This window comes from Bombina bombina, chromosome 4, assembly GCF_027579735.1.
Source record: "Bombina bombina isolate aBomBom1 chromosome 4, aBomBom1.pri, whole genome shotgun sequence".
Lineage (NCBI taxonomy): Eukaryota > Metazoa > Chordata > Amphibia > Anura > Bombinatoridae > Bombina > Bombina bombina.
In genome coordinates this window covers 305620152-305643545 of record NC_069502.1, presented here as the reverse complement: position 1 = coordinate 305643545, position 23394 = coordinate 305620152, and positions in this window count along the sequence as shown.

The window sequence follows — 23394 nt, the reverse complement described above, 5'->3', positions numbered from 1 at the left end:
AAACTGAATTGTGGGTGTGGTGGGGGGTGTATTTATAGGCATTTTGAGGTTTGGGAAACTTTGCCCCTCCTGGTAGGAATGTATATCCCATACGTCACTAGCTCATGGACTCTTGCCAATTACATGAAAGAAAATAAAACTGATTCATAAAATGCTGCATGAAAGCACTCTAAATGTTTTCTGAGAACACTGAATGAGCTAAGGGCGGTGCTTATAACAGCAATCTTGGTGGGAATTGTTTTGCAGTAAAATTTACATTTTTTGGCGCCAAACTAATGGCACAAAATGATGACACGTCATCCTATGACATAAATAGCATTATCACATGCGTGACATGCAAAGCTGTAGTGGATTTCTAATACACCTATCACTCTAAAAAGCAGGTAAGAATTTTGATTGTATATAAAATATATATATATATATATATATATATATATATACACCTAAATAAAGCCTAATGGATACTTCTATTATAGCTGCATAAAATGTGATTATCAACATTTCATGAGACTAACATAATACTTAGCATCCTAATTTATAAATAAATTACTAGCTCAAAAAAACCCTGTATGTTTCACAGACTCTATGAACCTTGACAAATATTTAGCCACAAATAAAGTCGCTAAAAAGAGCACTGAATTACTGACTCAAGGCATGTAAACAAACAATATATAACAACTTTACTTAAATAGTGCCCAATCCATAGCTGAGAGTGTCTTATATAATAAAAGTATATACTTACCGTGTAAGATACCCATCCACATAGCAGACAGCCAAACCAGTACTGAAACATATCAGCAGAGGTAATGATACAAGAGTTTATTGTCAATCTATAAAGGAAGGGAGCAGATGAATCCCTGCAAACGATTTACAGAGAGCCTTATGAATAGATTTCCCATAGGCGAAAACATGGCATCATCAGGCAATATTCCCATCATATCCCTCAGACAAACACTGCACTTAGAGAGGAACTGGGATTCAATATGCTTAGAAGCGCCTTTCACAGAAGAAATCAAGCACATCATGCTTCACCACCTCCTAGGTATGAGTGAGGTGGGAGGTGTATTTATAGGCATTTAAGTTTGGGAAACTTTGCCCCCTCCTGGTAGAAATGTATATCCCATACGTCACTAGCTCATGGACTCTTGCCAACTATATAAAAGAAAGATATATATATATATATATATATTCACTAACCCTTATTATTAACAATTTAAAATTACCTGCCTATAGGAAAAAAAAAAAAAATCTAATAGCATAATTGATACTAAAAATTTAAAAAGTTAAAAATTGAGTTAGAGCGGCCGGACTAATGCTTAAGGCAGATAAATGCCACTTAAAGATGTCGGAAGTCCAGTATCTGGGACACCGGGTGGGGTGTGAGAAACAAAGTCCTGAGCCTGCTAAGATAGAAGCCATAGTTTTCTTCTGTGAAAAGCACACTGGTCTAAAAGAGGCTGCTTCCGGGTGGTAAATCGCCATAGAGCAAACCACTGAGCTGTTGTTCGTTCCTGGTAGAGCGCTTCTCTTTTCGGATGCAAATTATTTTGACCCTGGGGAAGTCTCCCTATGGGTGATGGGGGAAACCAGACGTGGACTCCTTGCCCAGTGTGCTTAGAGGAATGTGGCTGCACCTCACTGACGAGGCCCATAGGAGGCCGAAAACGATCGTCTGGGGTTGTCATGTTCCTTGTTCAGAGGAGAATTGCCTGGTATTTCGGGGCTGGACTGACCTTACTTGGCGGGATCAGACTGATATACTTCAGGAAAGTTTTCTTCTGTGAAAAGCACACTGGTCTAAAAGAGGCTGCTTCCGGGTGGTAAATCGCCATAGAACAAGCCACTGAGCTGTTGTTCGTTCCTGGTAGAGCGCTTCTCTTTTCGTATGCAAGATAGAAGCCATAGCCAACTGGCCAGTACCCCGTACCAAAACACAAGTTCTTTCATTCCGTGGCACTGCAGGCTACTAAAGGAAGTTTGTACCTGAGTATAATGAAATTGCTAAACCATTGACAGACCTGACAAAAAAAAATCTCCCTAGACAGATCCTGTGGTTCGCAGAGTGTGATACAGCCTTTCAAAAGCTAAAAGGCGCACTTAATCAGTGCACCTATTTTGGCTGCACCAGATTACACCAAACATTTCTTGATCCATACAGATGCCTCCATGTTTGGATTGGGAGCTGTGCTCAGCCAGGTGGGAGCCGACGGGTGAGAACATACTGTACCATACTTAAGCCGAAAGTTGTTGCCGCAGGAGGTTGTATACGCAGCTGTAGAAAAGGAATATCATGCTTTAGCCTGGGCCGTAAAAATCTAAAACCCTATTTATATGGCCACCCTTTCACTATAATGACAGACCACTATCCACTTGTATGCCTTAACAGAGTGGTCATGGACAATCGACACTTCATACGATGGAGCCTCGTCCTACAACCATTTAATTTTACCATCCAGTACCATCTGGGTAAAAGAAAATAGTAATGTTGATGGATTGTCCAGGCAATCAGAACTTTAAAATGACTATGATTATTCTCTAGAGACCGGACAGCCCATCTCAGACCTCATTGAAGGGTCTGACTTGGTCTGCCGAGTATTTGGACAAAGAGGGGGGCAATGTAATGGCAATGACGCTACAAGGACATTCAGCATCCGTTTACTGCATAGTACTATTTTACTTGTATAGGACTGTTCCTTTTCCCGGTCCATTTGGGCTATGTACACCCATTGTTGTAGACTGCACTATAACAGAACAGACTGGAATTGCATGGGTTAACTCAGGTAGCTTCTGAGTCTAGAGACTAGGTAATGCAATTAGTGTTAGAACTATTGTTGGTGTTTGCTTTTCTTTCCTGATTAATTATAATGCCATTATGTTAATCTGATGTTGTTAACTCTGTGTCCAAGTTTGAACTTGCTAAGGCAGGATGTCAGCAGGATTTGATTAAGCCCCTTAGTTAATTTTCCCTCTCTCTTATGTAAATAGTGTACTGTATTAAGTCCTGTGTGATTTCAATAAAGTCACTCTATTCCCCACTTATCCAGAGTGTGGCTGATAGCTATGGGGGAATTGAAGGCGTTTAACCTTCCTGGCTTTGGTTCTCTGGGGGGCACTTGGCACTACCAGTCGGTTGGTGCTGGAAAGGGAGGCAGACTGATTAATTTTCCCTGCCGGAAAAGAGACAAGCGCTGGGGCGAAAGAGGTCTGAATCCACAGCCAGAGACCATTCCTCTGGTGTACGCTACAGTGCATATATTTTTGCACCTGTATTTTTATTTCTAGTCTTACATTTATATATATATATATGTATATATATATATCGTGATTGTATATGATGTTATATAAGAACAACAATGCTTCTAGTAATCTAAATGCCGTGCAGATTATATGAGACATATTTTGGTAAATAATTTATTAACAAATACAGTACATACAGAAAGAGAAGTGTTCTACCAGGAAGGAACAGTAGCTAAGTAACTTATTCAATGGGGAGTTACCACCTAGGAGCAGCCTCCTTTAGCCCAATTGTCCATTTCACAGAGAAGAACTTTCCTGAAGTATATCAGTCTGATCCTGCCTAACAAGGTCAATCCAGCCCCGAAATACCAGACAATCCTTCTCTGAACAAGGAACATGGCAAACACAGATGATTGTTCGGCCTCGTCAGTGAGGTGTAGCAATATCCTTCAGCACATTGGGCAGGGAGTCCACATCTGGTTTCCCCCAGCAACCTTAGGGATGCATCCCCAGGATCATTATTTAAATAGATACAGAAAGAGAAGTGCTCTACCGTGAACGAACAACAGCTCGGTAGCTAGTTCTATGACAAATTGCCACCTAGGAGAAGCCTCTTTTAGCCCAATTGTGCTTTCCATAGAGAACGTTTCTGAAGTATATCAGTCTGATCCTACCTATGAGATGGTAACTTATGGACCAAGTGCCTTATGCACCTACATTTGTATTTTTAGTCATATATACAGGCATACCTCATTTTATTGCGCTTCACAAATATTGCTCTTTTTACAAATTAAAGGTTTGTGGCAACCCTGTGTTGAGCAAATCTATCATCAACATTTTTTTCAACACATACACATACAGTATAAACACATAAATTTAAAAGAGAGAAGCACTCAATCTGGAAACGAATAATAGCTTGTACTATGGCTAGTTACCACCCAAGAAGCAACCCCTTTTTGCTCAACATGTGCCTTTCACAGAGAAGAAATTTCCTGTAGCATATAAGTCTGATCCTGACTTAACAGTACAGTTCAGCCCCAAAATACCAGGCAATCCCTCTCTGAATGAGAGAAGCGGCAAAACTCCAGACATACATTTCGGCCTAGTGTGGGCCTCGTCAGTGAGGTGCAGCCATATCCCTCTAGGCACACTGACCAACGGGTCCACGTCTGGATTCCCGCATCACGCTTAGGGAGACTTCCCTAAGAGTCATAATTTGCATAAATTAAAAGAGAGAAGCGCTCAACCTGGGAACGAACAATAGCATAATAGCTTGTTCTATGGCTAGTTACCACCCAAGAAGCAGCATCTTTATGCTCAACATATGCCTTTCACAGAGAAGAACTTTCCTGTAGCATATCAGTCTGATCCTGACTTAACAGTACAGTCCAGCCCCGAAACACCAGGCAATCCCTCTCTGAACGAGAGAAACAGCAAAACCCCAGACACTGTTTCTATATTATATATATATATATATATATATTTGCCTTCAGAACTGCCTTAATTATTTTTGGCATAGTTTCAACAAGGTGTTGGAAACATTCCTCAGACATTTTGGTCCATATTGACATATCATCACGCAGTTGCTGCAGATTTGTCGGCTGCATATCCATGATGCGAAACTCCTGTTCCACCACATCCAAAAGGTGCTCTATTGGATTGAGATCTGGTGACTGTGGAGGCCATTGGAGTACATTGAACTCATTGTCATGTTCAAGAAACTAGTTTGAGATGATTTGATCTTTGTGACATGATGCATTATCTTGCTGGAAGTAGCCATCAGAAGATGGGTACACTGTAATCATAAAGGGACGAACATGGTCAGCAACAATACTCAGCTAGGCTGTGGTGTTTAAACGATGCTCAATTGGTACCAAGAAAATATTCCCCACACCATTACAGCACCACTATCAGCCTGAACCGTTTATACAAGGTATGATGGATCCATGCTTTCATGTTTCCTCCAAATTTTGACCCTACTATCTGAATGTCGCAGCTGAAATAGAGACTTGTCAGACCAGGCAACGTTTTTCCAATCTTCTACTGTCCAATTTTGGTGAGCCTGTGTGAATTGTAGCCCCAGTTTCCTGTTTTTAGCTGACATGAGTGGCACCCGGTGTTATCTTCTGCTGCTGTAGCCCATCTGCTTCAAGATTTAATGTGTTGTGCGTTCAGAGATGGTATTCTGCATACCTTCGTTGTAATGAGTGGTTATTTGATTTACTGTTGCCTTTCTATCATCTCAAACCAGTCTGCCCATTCTCCTCTGACCTCTGACATCAACAAGGCATTTTCAACCACACAACTGCCGCTCATTGGATATTTTCTCTTATACAGACCATTATCTTAAGAAAAACAAAAAGGAAAAAAAAGAAGCATTTAATGGCACATTTAAAGAGGGTAGTTTTATACAATATGTGCTGAGTGGAGTGTAGGTTAATTAAAACTTAACATTTAATGAATAATAGTAAAAACATAATTTATGTAAGAACTTACCTGATAAATTCATTTCTTTCATATTAGCAAGAGTCCATGAGCTAGTGACGTATGGGATATACATTCCTACCAGGAGGGGCAAAGTTTCCCAAACCTCAAAATGCCTATAAATACACCCCTCACCACACCCACAAATCAGTTTAACGAATAGCCAAGAAGTGGGGTGATAAGAAAAAAGTGCGAAAGCATAAAAAATAAGGAATTGGAATAATTGTGCTTTATACAAAAAAAATCATAACTACCACAAAAAAAAGGGGTGGGCCTCATGGACTCTTGCTAATATGAAAGAAATGAATTTATCAGGTAAGTTCTTACATAAATTATGTTTTCTTTCATGTAATTAGCAAGAGTGCATGAGCTAGTGACGTATGGGATAATAAATACCCAAGATGTGGAGCTTCCACGCAAGAGTCACTAGAGAGTGAGGGATAAAATAAAGACAGCCAATTCCGCTGAAAAAATAATCCACACCCCAAAATAAAGTTTTAATCTTTATAATGAAAAAAACTGAAATTATAAGCAGAAGAATCAAACTGAAACAGCTGCCTGAAGTACTTTTCTACCAAAAACTGCTTCAGAAGAAGAAAACACATCAAAATGGTAGAATTTAGTAAAAGTATGCAAAGAAGACCAAGTGGCTGCTTTGCAAATCTGATCAACCGAAGCTTCATTCCTAAACGCCCAGGAAGTAGAAACTGACCTAGTAGAATGAGCTGTAATCCTTTGAGGCGGAGTTTTACCCGACTTGACATAAGCATGATGAATCAAGGATTTTAACCAAGATGCCAAAGAAATGGCAGAAGCCTTCTGACCTTTCCTAGAACCGGAAAAGATAACAAATAGATTAGAAGTCTTTCGGAAATCCTTAGTAGCTTCAACATAATATTTCAAAGCTCTAACTACATCCAAAGAATGCAACGATCTTTCCTTAGAATTCTTAGGATTAGGACACAATGAAGGAACCACAATTTCTCTACTAATGTTGTTAGAGTTCACAACTTTAGGTAAAAATGTAAATGAAGTTCGCAACACCGCCTTATCCTGATGAAAAATCAGAAAAGAAGATTCACAAGAAAGAGCAGATAACTCTGAAACTCTTCTAGCAGAAGAGATGGCCAAAAGGAACAAGACTTTCCAAGAAAGTAATTTAATGTCCAGAGAATGCATAGGTTCAAACGGAGGAGCTTGTAAAGCCCTCAGAACCAAATTCAAACTCCGAGGAGAGATAGACTTAATAACAGGTTTGATACCAACCAAAGCCTGAACAAAACAATGAATATCAGGAAGATTAGCAATCTTTCTGTGAAACAACACAGAAAGAGCAGAAACTTGTCCTTTCAAAGAGCTTGCGGACAAACCTTTATCTGGACCATCCTGAAGAAATTGTAATATTCTAGGAATTCTAAAAGAATGCCAGGAAAAATGATGAGAAGAGCACCAAGAAATGTAAATCTTCTAGACTCGATAATATATCTTCCTAGATACAGCTTTACGAGCCTGTAACATAGTATTAATTACAGAGTCAGAGAAACCTCTATGACTGAGAATCAAGCGTTCAATCTCCATACTTTCAAATTTAAGGATTTGAGATCCTGATGGAAAAAAGGACCTTGCGATAGAAGGTCTGGTCTTAACGGAAGAGTCCACGGTTGGCAAGAAGCCATCCGAACAAGATCCGCATACCAAAACCTGTGAGGCCATGCTGGAGCCACCAGCAGAACAAACGAACGCTCCTTTAGAATCTTGGAAATCACTCTTGGAAGAAGAACTAGAGGTGAAAAAATATAGGCAGGATGATACTTCCAAGGAAGTGACAACGCATCCACTGCCTCCGCCTGAGGATCCCTGGATCTGGACAGATACCTGGGAAGTTTCTTGTTTAGATGAGAAGCCATCAGATCTATTTCTGGAAGACCTCAGATTTGAACAATCTGAAGAAACACCTCTGGGTGAAGAGACCATTCGCCCGGATGTAACGTCTGGCGACTGAGATAATCCGCTTCCCAATTGTCTACACCTGGGATGTGAACCGCAGAAATTAGACAGGAGCTGGATTCCGCCCAAGCAAGTATCCGAGATACTTCTTTTATGGCCAGAGGACTGTGAGTCCCCCCTTGATGATTGACATATGCCACGGTTGTGACATTGTCCGTCTGAAAACAAATGAACGACTCTCTCCTTAGAAGAGGCCACGACTGAAGAGCCCTGAAAATCGCACAGAGTTCCAAAATGTTGATTGGTAATCTCACCTCCTGAGATTCCCAAACCCCCTGTGCTGTCAGAGACCCCCATACAGCTCCCCAACCTGTCAGACTTGCGTCTGTTGAGATCACAGTCCAGGTTGGAAGAACAAAAGAAGCCCCCTGAACTAAACGATGGTGGTCTGTCCACCACGTCAGAGAGTGTCGTACGTTCGGTTTTAAAGATATTAATTGAGATATCTTTGTATAATCCCTGCCCCACTGGTTCAGCATACAGAGCTGAAGAGGTCGCATGTGAAAACGAGCAAAGGGGATCGCGTCCGATGCAGCAGTCATAAGACCTAGAATTTCCATGCATAAGGCTACTGAAGGGAATGATTGAGACTGAAGGTTTCGACAAGCTGAAACCAATTTCAGACGTCTCTTGTCTGTCAACGACAGAGTCATGGACACTGAATCTATCTGGAAACCTAAAAAGGTTACCCTTGTCTGAGGAATCAACAAACTCTTTGGTAAATTGATCCTCCAACCATGTTCTTGAAGAAACGACACATGTGAAGATTGAGCAAGTACCAAGATATCGTCCAAATAAGGAAATACCACAATACCCTGTTCTCTGATTAAAGATAGTAGGGCACCGAGAACCTTTGTAAAAATCCTTGGAGCTGTTGCTAGGCCAAACGGCAGAGCCACAAACTGGTAATGCTTGTCTAGAAAAGAGAATCTCAGAAACTGATAGTGATCTGGATGAATCGGAATATGCAGATATGCATCCTGTAAATCTATTGTGGACATATAATGCCCTTGCTGAACAAAAGGCAGAATAGTCCTTATAGTTACAATTTTGAATGTTGGTATTCTAACATAATGATTCAATAATTTTAGATCCAGAACTGGTCTGAAGGAATTCTCCTTCTTTGGTACAATGAATAGATTTGAGTAAAACCCCAGACCCTGTTCGAAAACTGGAACTGGCATAATTACTCCAGCCAACTCTAGATCTGAAACACATTTCAGAAACGCTTGAGCCTTCACTGGATTTAAAGGAATGCGAGAAAGAAAAAATCTTCTTGCAGGGGGCCTTATCTTGAAACCTATTCTGTACCCTTGTGAAACAATGTTCTGAATCCAAAGACTGTGAAACGAATTGATCCAAATTTCTTTGAAAAATCGTAATCTGCCCCCTACCAGCTGGGCTGGAATGAGGGCCGCACCTTCATGTGGACTTGGGAGCTGGCTTTTGCTTTCTAAAAGGCTTGGATTTATTCCAGACTGGAGATGGTTTCCAAACTGATACTGTTCCTGTAGGGGAAGGATCAGGCTTTTGTTCCTTATTGTGACGAAAGGAACGAAAACGATTAGCAGCCCTATATTTACCTTTAGATTTTTTATCCTGTGGTAAAAAAAGTTCCTTTCCCCCCAGTAACAGTTGAAATAATAGAATCCAACTGTGTACCAAACAATTTATTACCTTGGAAAGAAAGGGAAAGCAAAGTTGACTTAGAAGACATATCTGCATTCCAAGTTTTAAGCCATAAAGCTCTTCTAGCTAAAATAGCTAAAGACATATACCTGACATCAACCCTAATAATGTCAAAGATGGCATCACAAATAAAGTTGTTAGCATGTTGAAGAAGATTAACAATGCTATGAGAATTATGATCTGTTACTTGTTGTGCTAAAGCCTCCAACCAGAAAGTTGAAGCTGCAGCAACATCCGCCAAAGATATAGCAGGTCTAAGAAGATTACCTGCTTTTCTTAGAAAGGATTCAATTTTCCTATCTAAAGGATCCTTAAAGGAAGTACTATCTGCCGTAGGAATAGTAGTACGTTTAGCAAGAGTAGAGATAGCCCCATCAACCTTAGGGATTTTGTCCCAAAACTCTAATCTGTCAGATGGCACAGGATATAATTTCTTAAACCGTTTAGAAGGAGTAAATGAATTACCCAGATTATTCCATTCCCTGGAAATTACTTCAAAAATAGCATCAGGGACGGGAAAAACCTCCGGAATAACTTCAGGAGATTTAAAAACCGTGTTTAAACGTTTAGATTTAGTAATAAGAGGACCAGAATCCTCTATTTCTAATGCAATTAAGACTTCTTTAAGTAAAGAACGAATAAATTCCATTTTAAATAAATATGAAGATTTATCAGTGTCAATCTCTGAAACAGAATCATCTGAACCAGAGAAATCATCATCAGAAACAGAATCAGAATGATGATGTTCATTTAAAAGATCATCTGGAAAATGAGAAGTTTTAAAAGACCTTTTACGTTTACTGGAAGGAGGAATAACAGACATAGCCTTCTTAATAGATTTAGACACAAAATCTCTTATATTAACAGGAACACCCTGAGTATTAGATGTTGATGGAACAGCAACAGGTAATGGAACATTACTAAAGGAAATGTTATCTGCATTAGCAAGTTTATCATGACATTCATCACAAACAACAGCCGGAGGAACAGTTACCACAAGCTTACAGCAAATACACTTAACTTTGGTAGATCCAGCATCAGGCAGCGATTTTCCAGAAGTAGCTTCTGATTCAGGGTCAATCTGAGACATCTTGCAATATGTAATAGAAAAAACAACATATAAAGCAAAATTGATCAAATTCCTTAAATGACAGTTTCAGGAATGGGAAAAAATGCCAATGAACAAGCTTCTAGCAACCAGAAGCAAATAAACAACTAGACTGAAATAATGTGGAGACAATAATGACGCCCAAATTTTTTAGCGCCAAAAAAAGACGCCCACATTATTTGGCGCCCAAATGCTTTTTGGCGCCAAATGACGCCGCATCCGGTGACGCCGACATTTTTGGCGCAAAAACGTCAAAAACATGACGCAACTTCCGGCGACACGTATGACGCCGGAAATGACAAAGAAAAAATTTGCGCCAAAAAAGTCTGCGCCAAAAATGACGCGTCGCCGTGACTCTGGGTTCTCCCTTGGTGGTTGATGTAAGCCACTGAGGTTATGTTGTCCGTCTGGAACCTGATGAACCTGGCTAAGGCCAGCTGGGGCCAAGCCATCAAGGCATTGAATATTGCTCTCAACTCCAGAATGTTTATGGGGTGAGCAGATTCCTCATGAGACCAAAGTCCCTGCGCCTTCAACGACTCCCAGACTGCTCCCCAACCTGATAGCCTGGCATCAGTGGTCACAATAACCCAAGGGGGTCTTCGAAAACATGTCCCCTGGGACAGATGTTCTTGAGACAGCCACCACGGAAGATAGTCCTTTGTTGATTGATCCAGAACAATTCTCTAAGATAGGTCTGAATAATCCCTGTTCCACTGGGAGAGCATGCATAACTGCAGAGGTCTCAAATGGAACCGAGCAAACAAAATTATGTCCATGGAGGCCACCATCAACCTGATTACCTCCATGCATTGTGCCACTGATGGCCGAGTCACCGACTGAAGGGATTGGCAAGCGGACACAATTTTTGCTCTTCTGACCTCTGTCAGAAAAATTTTCATGCCTATAGAATCTATAATGGTTCCTAGGAAGGTCACACTTGTAGATGGAACAAGAGAGCTTTTCCCCACATTGATCTTCCAACCGTGGGAATGAAGAAACGCCAACAAAATCTTTGTGTGAGATTCTGCTAGTTGCAAGGATGGCTAGTTGAATCAGATTGTCGTCCAGATAAGGCGCCACGGCAATTCCCCGAGACTGAATCACTGCCAATAGAGCTCCCAGGACGTTTTAGAAAATTCTGGGAGCTGTGCCAGGCCAAAAGGAAGCGCTACAAATTGAAAATGTTTGTTTAGATAAGCAAACCTCAGATATTTGTGATGATCCCTGTGAATGGGAACGTGCAGGTACACACCCTTCAGGTCTATAGTTGACATGAATTGTCCCTCCTGAATGAGAGGCAGAATGGAGCGGATAGTCTCTATCTTGAAGGACAGTACTCTGAGGAATTTGTTTAGTAGTTTTAGATCCAGGATGGGTCTGAAGGTTCCCTCTTTCTTGGGAACCACAAACAGGTTTGAATAGAAACCGAGATCCTGTTCCTGACTTGGAACAGGCACGATTACTCACAAAAGGGAAAGATCCTGCACACATTTCAAGAAAACCTCTCTTTTTATATGGTCTACAGATAATCTTGAGAGGTGGAACCTGTCTCTGGGAAGAAAGGTCTTGAACTCTAACTTGTATCCCTGAGAAACAATGTCCACTGCCCACTGGTCTGGTACATCCCGCTCCCAAGCTTGCACGAACTGAGAGAGCCTGCCCCCCCCACTTGATCCGATCCTGGATCGGGGGCAACCTCTTCATGCTGACTTGGAATCAGCTGTGGGTTTCCTTGATTGCTTCCCTTTGTTCCAAGACTGACTAGGCTTCCAAGACGGTTTGGATTGTTCCTGCTTGGTAGAGGCAGGGGAAGACTTACCTCCGAAGTTGCGAAAGGAATGAAAATTAGTCTTGTGCCCTTACTCCTTATTCCTCTTGTCTTGAGGAAGAAAAGCTCCTTTACCACCCGTGATATCGGAAATAATTTCTGCCAAAGCCGGTCCCAACAAGGTCTTTCCCTTGTAAGGAATAGCCAAAAGTCTATACTTTAAAAAAACATCGGTAGACCAAGACTTCAGCCATAATGCTCTACGCGCTAAGATTGCAAAGCCAGATATTTTGGCTCCCAGCTTAATGACCTGTAAGGAAGCATCAGTAATAAAGGAATTGGCTAACTTAAGAGCTTTAATCCTGTCCTGAATCTCCTCTAAAGGAGTCTCAGACTGAAGAGACTCTGACAAGGCATTAAACCAGTAAGCTGCCGCACTGGTCACTGTCGCAATGCATACCGCCGGCTGCCATTGCAGGTATTGGTGCGTATACATCTTCTTCAAAAGAGCCTCCAGCTTCTTATCCATAGGATCCTTAAAGGAACAACTGTCCTCAATAGGAATAGTGGTTCTCTTAGCCAGAGTAGAAATCGCTCCTTCGACTTCGGGGACTGTCTGCCATGATTCCCTGATGGAGTCAGCCACAGGGAACATTTTCCTGAAAACAGGGGAGGGAGAAAAAGGGATTCCTGGTCTCTCCCATTCCTTGGTAATAATTTCTGTGGCACGGTCTTGCACCGGAAACACCTCCCCAGAAGAAGGAACATCAAAGTATTTATTTAACTTGCTAGACTTTTTAGGGTTGACCTCGATAAGAGTATCAGAGTCGTCTAACGTAGCTAAAATCTCCTTTAACAAAACACGGAGGTGCTCAAGCTTAAATCTGAAGGAAACCACTTCAGTATTAGACAAAGGAATTACACTTTCCGAATCTGAGCTTTCACCCTCAGAAGCTACCGAAGTATCTTCCTCCTCCAATCCAAGTGAGGGAGGAATCCGGTCAGCCTGAACAGGAATAGGAACCTTATCTGATTCTATAATTTTTCTCTTCCGCTGTGGCATGGGAATGGCTGCCAGCGCCTCAGATACCGCTGAGGATACCTGGGCTTCAATCTTAGCCCTTAAAAACACTCCATCCGGAGCCTGAGGAACTGCAGGGCACTGCATGTGATGTAACTACAGATTGGGACATACAGGGAAGAGGCTGTGACAGAACCTGAACAGCATCATCCTGAGGGAATTGTGGCTCAGCATCAAAAAGTTTGTATTTGTACAAAATAGTTCTCTCAATACAGGAACTACAAAATGGTAAAGGAGGTTCTATTTGGGTATCTGAACAAAGTCTGCATACAGCAGAAGGAACAGACTCTAGGTAGTACATCTTGCACAGAAAACTCAGAATAAAGAAACACGTTTTAACTTTAAAATAGTGTACTGTACCTTTAAGCAAAAATACGCTCACAAGCGCTATTTAAAAAACAAACCCGTGAAAGAATAAAGAATTTAACCTTTAAGGGGACTAAAGAGAGTACTGCACCTATAAAACAAGCGCTTCTATTAGATAACAAACAGCGCTGTAAAAAGAAACAAATCTCGGCACACTCTACACCTCAGCGCTAAGCTGAGGTGCCTACCTGCTTCTCCTGACATGAAACGGAACCTTCAAAGCCTCCGGACTGCAGAGGAACTTAGACAGCAGGAAGAAATCAAGTACACCTACGCAGAAAATGGCGCCAAAGAACCGCACGCTAAAAGAAGCATGCACCCTAGTGACGTCACACTCTTCTCACACTGCCGAAAACGGCGAGTGTCTAAGGTAAAAAATACACACAAAACCCCAAATTAGCAACTGCCTGCACAAGCAGATACGCTACTGAGCCACATAAAAATAATTAACTAACTTTAGTAACATTAATCTTCCTTCGTTAAACGAGAAGGAGAAATCAGACCTTGCATCCCTTGTCACAGAAGAAGAACTGCAACTAGCCATCAAGGACATGCCATCTGGCAAAAGCCCGGGTCCAGATGGTTTTACCCCTAGATACTATAAACTGCTTAGCAAAACACTGTCTCCCCACTTAGTTAAGCTTTTTAATACCTTAAGAGACAATCCCACTCTATCTAACCCGCTTTTAGAAGCACATATTACCGTCATTCCTAAGCCTGGGAAACCAGCATCATGCCCAGAGAATTTCAGACCAATTTCACTTATAAATACAGACATAAAATTGATAGCCAAAGTCCTCGCTAATAGTTTAAATAAATACTTGCCAAACATGATTGCCACAGACCAAGTCGGCTTCATCCCAGGACGAGAAGCCCAAGACAACACTATTAAAATCATGCAACTGATAAACTACGCTAAGGTTACAAAAACCCCTTTAGAACTATTTGCCACAGACGCGGAGAAGGCCTTCTTTTCTGCGCAGAACTATGGTTGAGATGCCCTTTCTGAACACGTCCATGGCCTTATACTCCTCCCCGAACGCAAAGATCAGAATTAACGGTACTCTCTCTGAATCCTTTAGAATTAACAATGGCACCAGACAGGGTTGCCCCTTGTCCCCACTACTCTTTGCCATGTCCATGGAGGAACTAGCCCAAAAGGTTAGAAATAACAAAGACATTACGGGAGTGGTAGTGGGAGAGGTTGAATATAAACAAGCCCTCTACGCTGATGATTCACTATTTTCCCTGACAAACGCTGAGACATCTATCCCTGCACTTCTAGAGGAGATGAATAGATACAGTAAGATTTCTAACTTTCAACTAAATATTTCTAAATCTGAAATCCTTAATATCAACACTTATCCAAATTATATACAACACTTAAGCAACATATATAACATCCCCATTGCCCAGCATAAACTGAAATACTTAGGGATTTACTTAACCACCTCCACTCAGGACATACACAAACTTAATTATCACACTATTAAAAATGAAATAATCAGAGATTTATCGACTTGGAAAAACAAAAAACTTTCGTGGCTTGGGAGGATCTGTGTTTTAAAAATGAACATCCTACCATGCATCTTGTATTTGTTCCAAATCCTTCCCATACAGCTCCCTGAAGGATACATAGCCCAATTACAAAAAGCTTTTGAACATTTGGGGCAGCACCAGACCCAGAATCCCAAGGAAAACTATGTACCTCTCTAGGGACAATGGAGGATTGGGAGTTCCCTGTTTACAGACATACAAACATGCAATAACACTACAACATATAGTAGAATTGGCACACAATTCCAACGACAGGACATGGATCCACATAGACAGACAAATCTTTAAAACAAACAACGTGGCAACGTTGGCTTGGAGACCTCGCCACAAAAGACCCAAACTAATTGACAACTATCATGTTACAGCTGGAATATTGTCAGATTGGGACAAAATCTTATCCACTAGTACGCATATTTCTTCAAAAGATGCCCCACTTACCCCAATCCTGTAACACATAGAACTTCTGTATTGTCGCTTAGGCTTCACCAAACTACAGCCATATAGCCTTAGGACAGGGTCTGCTCATTTTATCTCGGGGGATGGGGGATTAAAGACACAATCTGAACTAGAAGAAGCTCACGGGGAGATTTTCTACTCGTGGCTTCATTACCACCAGCTAGTACACTTCATCTCCCACCATAAACACAAAGAGGATCTTGGAAGGAAGGCCACGTCTTTTGAGACCCTATGCATCTCGCCAACTGCCTCGACTCATCTTATTTCTAAGCTTTACAAAATAATATCCAATCCTGACTTAACATATCTCCCATCTTATACACATTCCTGGAAAAAGGAATTGGGTTGCGAGGTTGATGATGAGACTTGGCATCGCGCCTTTTGGTTAATTAAAAAATCCTCAGTTTCGGCAATAATTCAGGAAATCCATGTAATGCTCATGTGTAGGTGGTACTTAACTCCGTCTCGCCTGCACAGGATCTTCCCCTCACTTAACAATACATGCTGGAGGGGATGTGGAGAGGAGGTCTCTCTTCTTCACATTTGGTGGTCATGCCCCAGACTGAAAGAGCTCTGGTCGGACACCTTATTGGAGATATCTGAGATCTCAGGGTCTGAGATTCACCACAACCCAAACACTATTCTGTTCCTTGACCTCCCCAAGTTAGCCGAGATGGGTAAACAACCACCATTACTAATTATGCTCACTGCGGCTAAAAAACTCATTCCAAAACATTGGAAATCCCAAACAATCCCCTCCAAGGAAGAATGGAAGGCAACAGTTTCTGACCTCCTTTCTCTTGAGAGATACCATTATCTAAAAATGTATAAACTGGAGGTCCATGAGATGATGCTGGCACTCTGTAATAGAACGATATAACTCTGGAACTCTAGCCCTGATTATCATTCCCCTTAAAGCAATAAGATGGAATTTGTTTTCTCCTCCTCTCTCTTCTCTTACTTTCCTACCCCTACAAACTTGCACTTCTCTTTTTTTCTTTAACTATGAAAACTTCTGTAAATGCTTGTATGTTCTTTTGTTAAACATGGAAAAATGTAAAAACTCAATAAGCATCTTGAGAAAGTTCATCGTAGAATATAACACTGGATTCATGTTCATAGCTTCTCTTGTACACCTAATTCTCATTGAAATAGACAATTTTGGTCTGTTATGCTTAAAATGTGGTGATTTGGGACTCTTAGATCTACAACATTGTGTTAAAAGCTATACCCCATGTTTTTCTTTATGTTTGCCTAAATATGCTACCTTGTTGTCATTTTCAATATCTTAATAAAGATTTAATAAAAAAATAATAATAATTAACTGAAGTCTGACAAAAGTCTTAGTGAATCTCCCTCCTACCCCCACACAGTACCCTGCGACCTGCCTGCATAAATTCCTGACCGCAGGAATAAGTGTCCCAAAAAAGTTCAGTCTTCTCATTAAATAATGTAGTGATAAATAAATCCTAAGATAAACAATATGGCACTTACCTGCACTCCTGAAGTCTGGCAGGAGGACCAGTCACCTGTATGGGAAGAAGCCGCTCCTTACAGGGACCTAGGAAAAGAAAAAATGAGCAGAGTAAGCCTACTCTGTCATTCTGAATGAGGGCAGCAAACTGTTAGTAAAACCCAGTGGGGCCCACCCCACAAGTTCCTAACTGCTTAAAAGCCACCACAGCCCTGCTGAAGAGACTAACGTAGTATACGGCTAAACCCAAGTGTCAGGAAGATCAGAGCAAGCCTGCTCTTGATAGAAGAATCTTAATCAGACACCTAATTATTTCACCTTCTCCTTGCACAAGAGGCAAACAGAATGACTGGGGTTTGAGGGAAGTGATACTTAACAGCTTTGCTATGGTGCTCTTTGCCTCCTTCTGCTGGCCAGGAGTGATATTCCCAACAGTAATTGATGATCACCATGTCTTAAGAAATAAATATTTTTTAAACATTGGGTGGCATGATCCACATATTTTACTATTATTCATTAAATGTTAAGTTTTAAATAAACTACACTCCACTCAGCAACTATTGTATATAACTACCCTCCTTAAGTGTGCCATCAAATGCTTCTTTTTTCCTTCTTGTTTTTCTTAATCTATATCTTATGGCACTACCTTCCATTATATACATAGGATTATTTAAGGGGGTTTGAGGCTAGTTATCTTTACCCCACCTTCCCTAGAGGTATCTAGGGGTCTCGTCTTACTACAGACCATTATCTGTAAACCCTAGAGATGGTTGTGCGTGAAAATCCCAGTAGATCAGCAGTTTTTTAAATACTCAGACCAGCCTGTCTGGCAACAACAACCATGCCACGTTCAAAGTCACTTAAATCCCTTTTCTGATGCTCGGTTTGAACTTCAGCAAGTTGTCTTCACCACGTCCAGATGTCTAAATGCATTGAGTTGCTGCCATGTGATTGGCTAATTAGCAATTTCCTTTACCAAGGAATTGAACGGGTGTACCTAATAGTGGCCGGTGAATATACCTGTACACACACACACACACACAGAGGTTTGTGTCACTTAACGTCTACAATACGTTCTGTGAAATAGCAAGTTATGTGATTTGGCTGTTGTGTGAACACCATACTATTTAAGTAGTTAGCAAAGTTATATGGGATACTGTAGTGTACTAAATAATGGTTTTGCTGCGTTTGGGAGTCATGATGCACTTTATGGTAATGTATTTTCTAAAAAAAATAATTATACAGAGTTAACGCTACAACACTTAAAAGGGACAGTCAAGTCCCAAAAAAACTTTCATGATTCAAATAGGGCATGTAATTTTAAACAACTTTCCAATTTTCATTTATCACCAATTTTGCTTTGTTCTCTTGGTATTCTAGGTTGAAAGCTAAACCTAGGAGGTTCATATGCTAATTTCTTTGACCTTGAAGGCCAACTCTAATCTGAAAGCATTTTGACAGTTTTTCATCACTAGAGGGCATTAGTTCATGTGTTTCACATAGATAACATTGAGCTCACGCACGTGAATTTACCGAGGAGTGAGCACTGATTGGCTAAAGTGCAAGTTTGTCAAATGAACTGAAATAAGGGGGCAGTCTGCATAGGTAATTACAGAGGTAAAAACACAATTTATGCTTACCTGATAAATTTATTTATTTCCGGATATATGGTGAGTCCACGGAATCATCAATTACTAGTGGGAATATCACTCCTGGCCAGCAGGAGGAGGAAAAGAGCTTCCCTTCCCCATAGCCTCCAGTCATTCAGCCGAAGGAAAAATGGAAAAAGAAGATAACACAAAAGTGTAGAAGTGCCTGAGGTTTTAGAAAAAAATAACTGTCTTAAATAAAGGGTGGGCTGTGGACTCACCATATCCGGAAATAAATAAATTTATCAGGTAAGCATAAATTATGTTTTCTTTCCTAAGATTTGGTGAGTCCACGGAATCATCAATTACTAGTGGGAATCAATGACCAAGCTAGAGGACACAGATGATAAGGGAGGGACAAGACAGGTAGACCTAAACAGAAGGCACCACTGCTTTAACCTTTCTCCCAAAAGAAGCCTCAGCTGAGGCAAAAGTATCAAATTTATAAAACTTTGAAAAAGTATGCAAGGAGGACCAAATTGCAGCCTTGCAAAACTGTTCCACAGAAGCTTCATTTTTAAATGCCCAGGAAGAAGAAACAGTCCTTGTAGAATGAGCAGTGATTCTCTCAGGAGGTTGCTGTCCAGCAGTCTCATAGGCCAAACGAATAATACTCCTTAGCCAAAGAGAAGTAGCCGTGAGCTTTCCAGAAAAACAAACAAAGCAGAAGACTGACGAAAGTCCTTAGTCGTCTGAAGATAGAACTTCAATGCACGCACATCTAGGTTGTGCAATAACGCTCCTTAGGAGAAGAAGAATTAGGACACAAAGGAGGAACCACAATCTCCTGATAAATATTCTTGTTTGAAACAACCTTAGGAAGGAAACCGAATTTAGTACGTAAAACCACCTCATCGGAATGAAAAATAAGATAAGGAGAATCAAACTGCAGAGCCGAGAGTTCAGAAACTCAGAGCAGAAGAAATAGCAACAAGAAACAAAACCTTCCAAGATAACATCTTGATATCTAAGGAATGCATAGGTTCAAACAGAGCCCGCTGTAAAACTCTAAGAACAAGGTTAAGATTCCAGGGAGGAGTAACGGGCTTAAACACAGGCCTAATCCTAACTAAAGCCTGAAAAAAAGATTGCACGTCTGGCACGTCTCCCAGGGCAAAAAGACCCTTGATACAACGCCTCTCTCTTTATCTGGTCTACAGATAATCTTGAGAGAAGAAACCTACCTCTGGGAGGAAAAGTCTTGAATTCTATCTTGTACCCCTGAGATACAATTTCCACAGCCCACAGGTCTGGGACATCTCGTATCCAAGCCTGAGCAAATTGAGAAAGCCTGCCCCCTACTAGATCCGTTCCTGGATCAGGGGCGACCCTTCATGCTGACTTGGAGTCAGCCGCAAGCTTCTTAGACTGTTTCCCCTTGTTCCAAGACTAACCAGACTTCCAGGAAGACTTGGATAGTTTCCTGCTTGGAAGAGAAAGCGGAGGGTTTACCTCTAAAGTTACGAAAAGGAACGAAAATTACTCTGACGCCCTTTCTGCTTATTCTTCTTATCCTGAGAAAGAAGAGATCCATTTCCTCCTGTGATATCTGAAAAAATTTCAGCCAAACAAGGTCTTACCCTTGTAGGGAATAGCTAATAACTTAGATTTAGAAGAAAAGAAACATCCGCAGACCATGATTTTAACCAAAAGGGCTCTGCGAGCTAGAATCTCAAAACCAGACATTTTAGCTCACAGTTTAATGACCTGTAAGGAAGCATCCGAAATAAAGGAATTGGCTAACCTTAAGAGCCTTAATCCTGGTCCTGGATCTCTTCAAGAGGAGTACCTGTCTGAATAGAATCAGACAAAGCATCAAACCAGTAAGCTGCAGCACTGGTAACAGTAGCAATACACACCGCAGGCTGCCATTGAAGACCTTGGTGAACATACATTTTCTTTAATAATAGGAGATAGAGAAAAAGAAATACCAGGTCTCTCCCACTCCCGTGCAATAATCTCAGAAGCACGGTCTGGAACGTACGTAAAACCACCTTATCAGAATGAAAAATAAGATAAGGAGAATCAAACTGCAGAGCTGAGAGTTCCGAAACTCTCAGAGCAGAAGAAATAGCAACAAGAAACAAAACCTTCCAAGATAACATCTTGATATCTAAGGAATGCATAGGTTCAAACAGAGCCCGCTGTAAAACTCTAAGAACAAGGTTAAAATTCCAGGGAGGAGTAACAGGCTTAAACACAGGCCTAATCCTAAATCCTAAACCAGTAAGCTGCAGCACTGGTAACAGTAGCAATACACACCGCAGGCTGCCATTGAAGACCTTGGTGAACATACATTTTCTTTAATAATAGGAGATAGAGAAAAAGAAATACCAGGTCTCTCCCACTCCCGTGCAATAATCTCAGAAGCACGGTCTGGAACCAGAAAAACCTCCACCGCAGAGGGAACATCAAAATACTTGTTCAGCTTACTAGACTTCTTAGGGTTAACAACGATAGTAGTATCGGAGTCATCCAAGGTAGCCAAAAAACCTCCTTAAGTAACAAGCGGAGGTGTTCCAGCTTAAATCTGAAGGACACAACTTCAGCATCAGTAGAAGGAATTAAACTGCCTGAACCCAACATTTTCACCCTCAGATGCACAAAAATCAGACTTCTGAGAGGAATGACTTTGATTTGCCACCTCAGGATCAGAAACCTTTAAAATTCCTTTTGCGTTTTCCCTGCAACATGGAAAAAGCGGACAGCGCCTCAGATACCTGGGCAGCAATATCTTGCAAAGTAACTCCAGACGGAGCATGAGAGGAAATTCAGGGCACTGCATGTGCAGATGAATAGGATTGGGACGCTTGAGGAGAAAGCTGCGGCACATCTGAAACAGGAGGCTCCTGAACAGCATCCGCCTTAGATAATGATCTATTTTTATAAGCTAAAGTTCTTTCAATACATGAAGAACAAAAAGGTACTGGGGGTTCCACCTGGGCATTAAAACATAAGCTACAGGTAATATCCTGCACAGCCTCCTGAACTATAATACAAAAAAAAATGAAGCAAATACAAAATCTAAGTTTTTTTTTAATCTTTTAACAAAGGATATAATACAGAACAAAAAACAAAACAAAACAAAAAAACGTTCTTAAATAAATGTTCCCTTTAAATTTACCAATTTAAGAAAACATACCCCAGGTAACACTCTACACCTCAGCAGAATTAATGAGGTGCCCTACCTGTTCTGCAACCCGCAGCAAACTGAGGAAAAAAACGATCCTGTTTACAATCCGGATTTCCAGAAAAGCAAAAACAGCAAGAAGCCTTGTAAACAGCAGAGCCATCAAAAATATGCACACCTCACTCTTACAGGAAGTGAAAAAAAGCGCCAAAAAAACTCTGACATCAAAGAATCAGAACCTCCCTAAAAGGGGCGGTCCTACAGCAAACAAAAAAGCAATTTTTTTTTTAAAAACAACTTTCTTGAAAACAGGCTTAAAAACAAACAATAAACCCCCCCCCAAAAAGTACATAATCCGTTACTAAAAACGGATCCTTACTGAGCCATCAATAAAAAAAATAACTCCTCACACTAACAGTGCCTGCAAAAACTGCCATAAAAACCTGCACCCTGACAGGAATAATAAAAAACGTCCCCCTGCATCATTGCAACTGAATAAGTGCCAAATTTTTCCCTGCTACATAGAAAAAGGAAATTTATGCTTACCTGATAAATTTATTTCTTCTACGATATGACGAGTCCACGGATTTCCTCCTTACTTGTGGGACATTAACCTCCTGTTAACAGGAAGTGGCAAAGAGCACCACAGCAGAGCTGTATATATAGCTCCTCCCTTCCCTCCACCTCCAGTCATTCGACCGAAGTTAGGAAGAGAAAGGAAAAGCCAAAGGTGCAGAGGTGACTGAAGTTTAACAAAAATATAATATATATACCTGTCTTAAAAATGACAGGGTGGGACTCGTCATATTGAAGAAGAAATAAATTTATCAGGTAAGCATAAATTTCCTTTTTCTATGTAGCAGGGAAAAAATTTGGCACTTATTCAGTTGAAACGATGCAGGGGGACGTTTTTTATTATTCCTGTCAAGTCCATGGATATCATCCTTACTTGTGGGATACAATACCACAGCTACAGGACACGGATGAAAGGGAGGGACAAGACAGGAACCTAAACGGAAGGCACCACTGCTTGAAGAACCTTTCTCCCAAAACCAGCCTCAGAAGAAGCAAAAGTATCAAATTTGTAAAATTTGGAAAAAGTGTGAAGAGACGACCAAGTTGCAGCCTTGCAAATCTGTTCAACAGAATCATCGTTTTTAAATGCCCATGAGGAAGCCACAGCCCTAGTAGAATGAGCCGTAACTCTTTCAGGAGGCTGCTGTCTAGCAGTCTCATACGCCATACGAATGATACTCTTCAGCCAAAAAGAAAGAGAGGTAGCCGTAGCTTTCTGACCCCTACGCTTTCCAGAAAAAACAATGAATAATGAAAGATGATTGACGGAAATCCTTAGTCGCCTGCAAGTAAAACTTCAGGGCACGGAC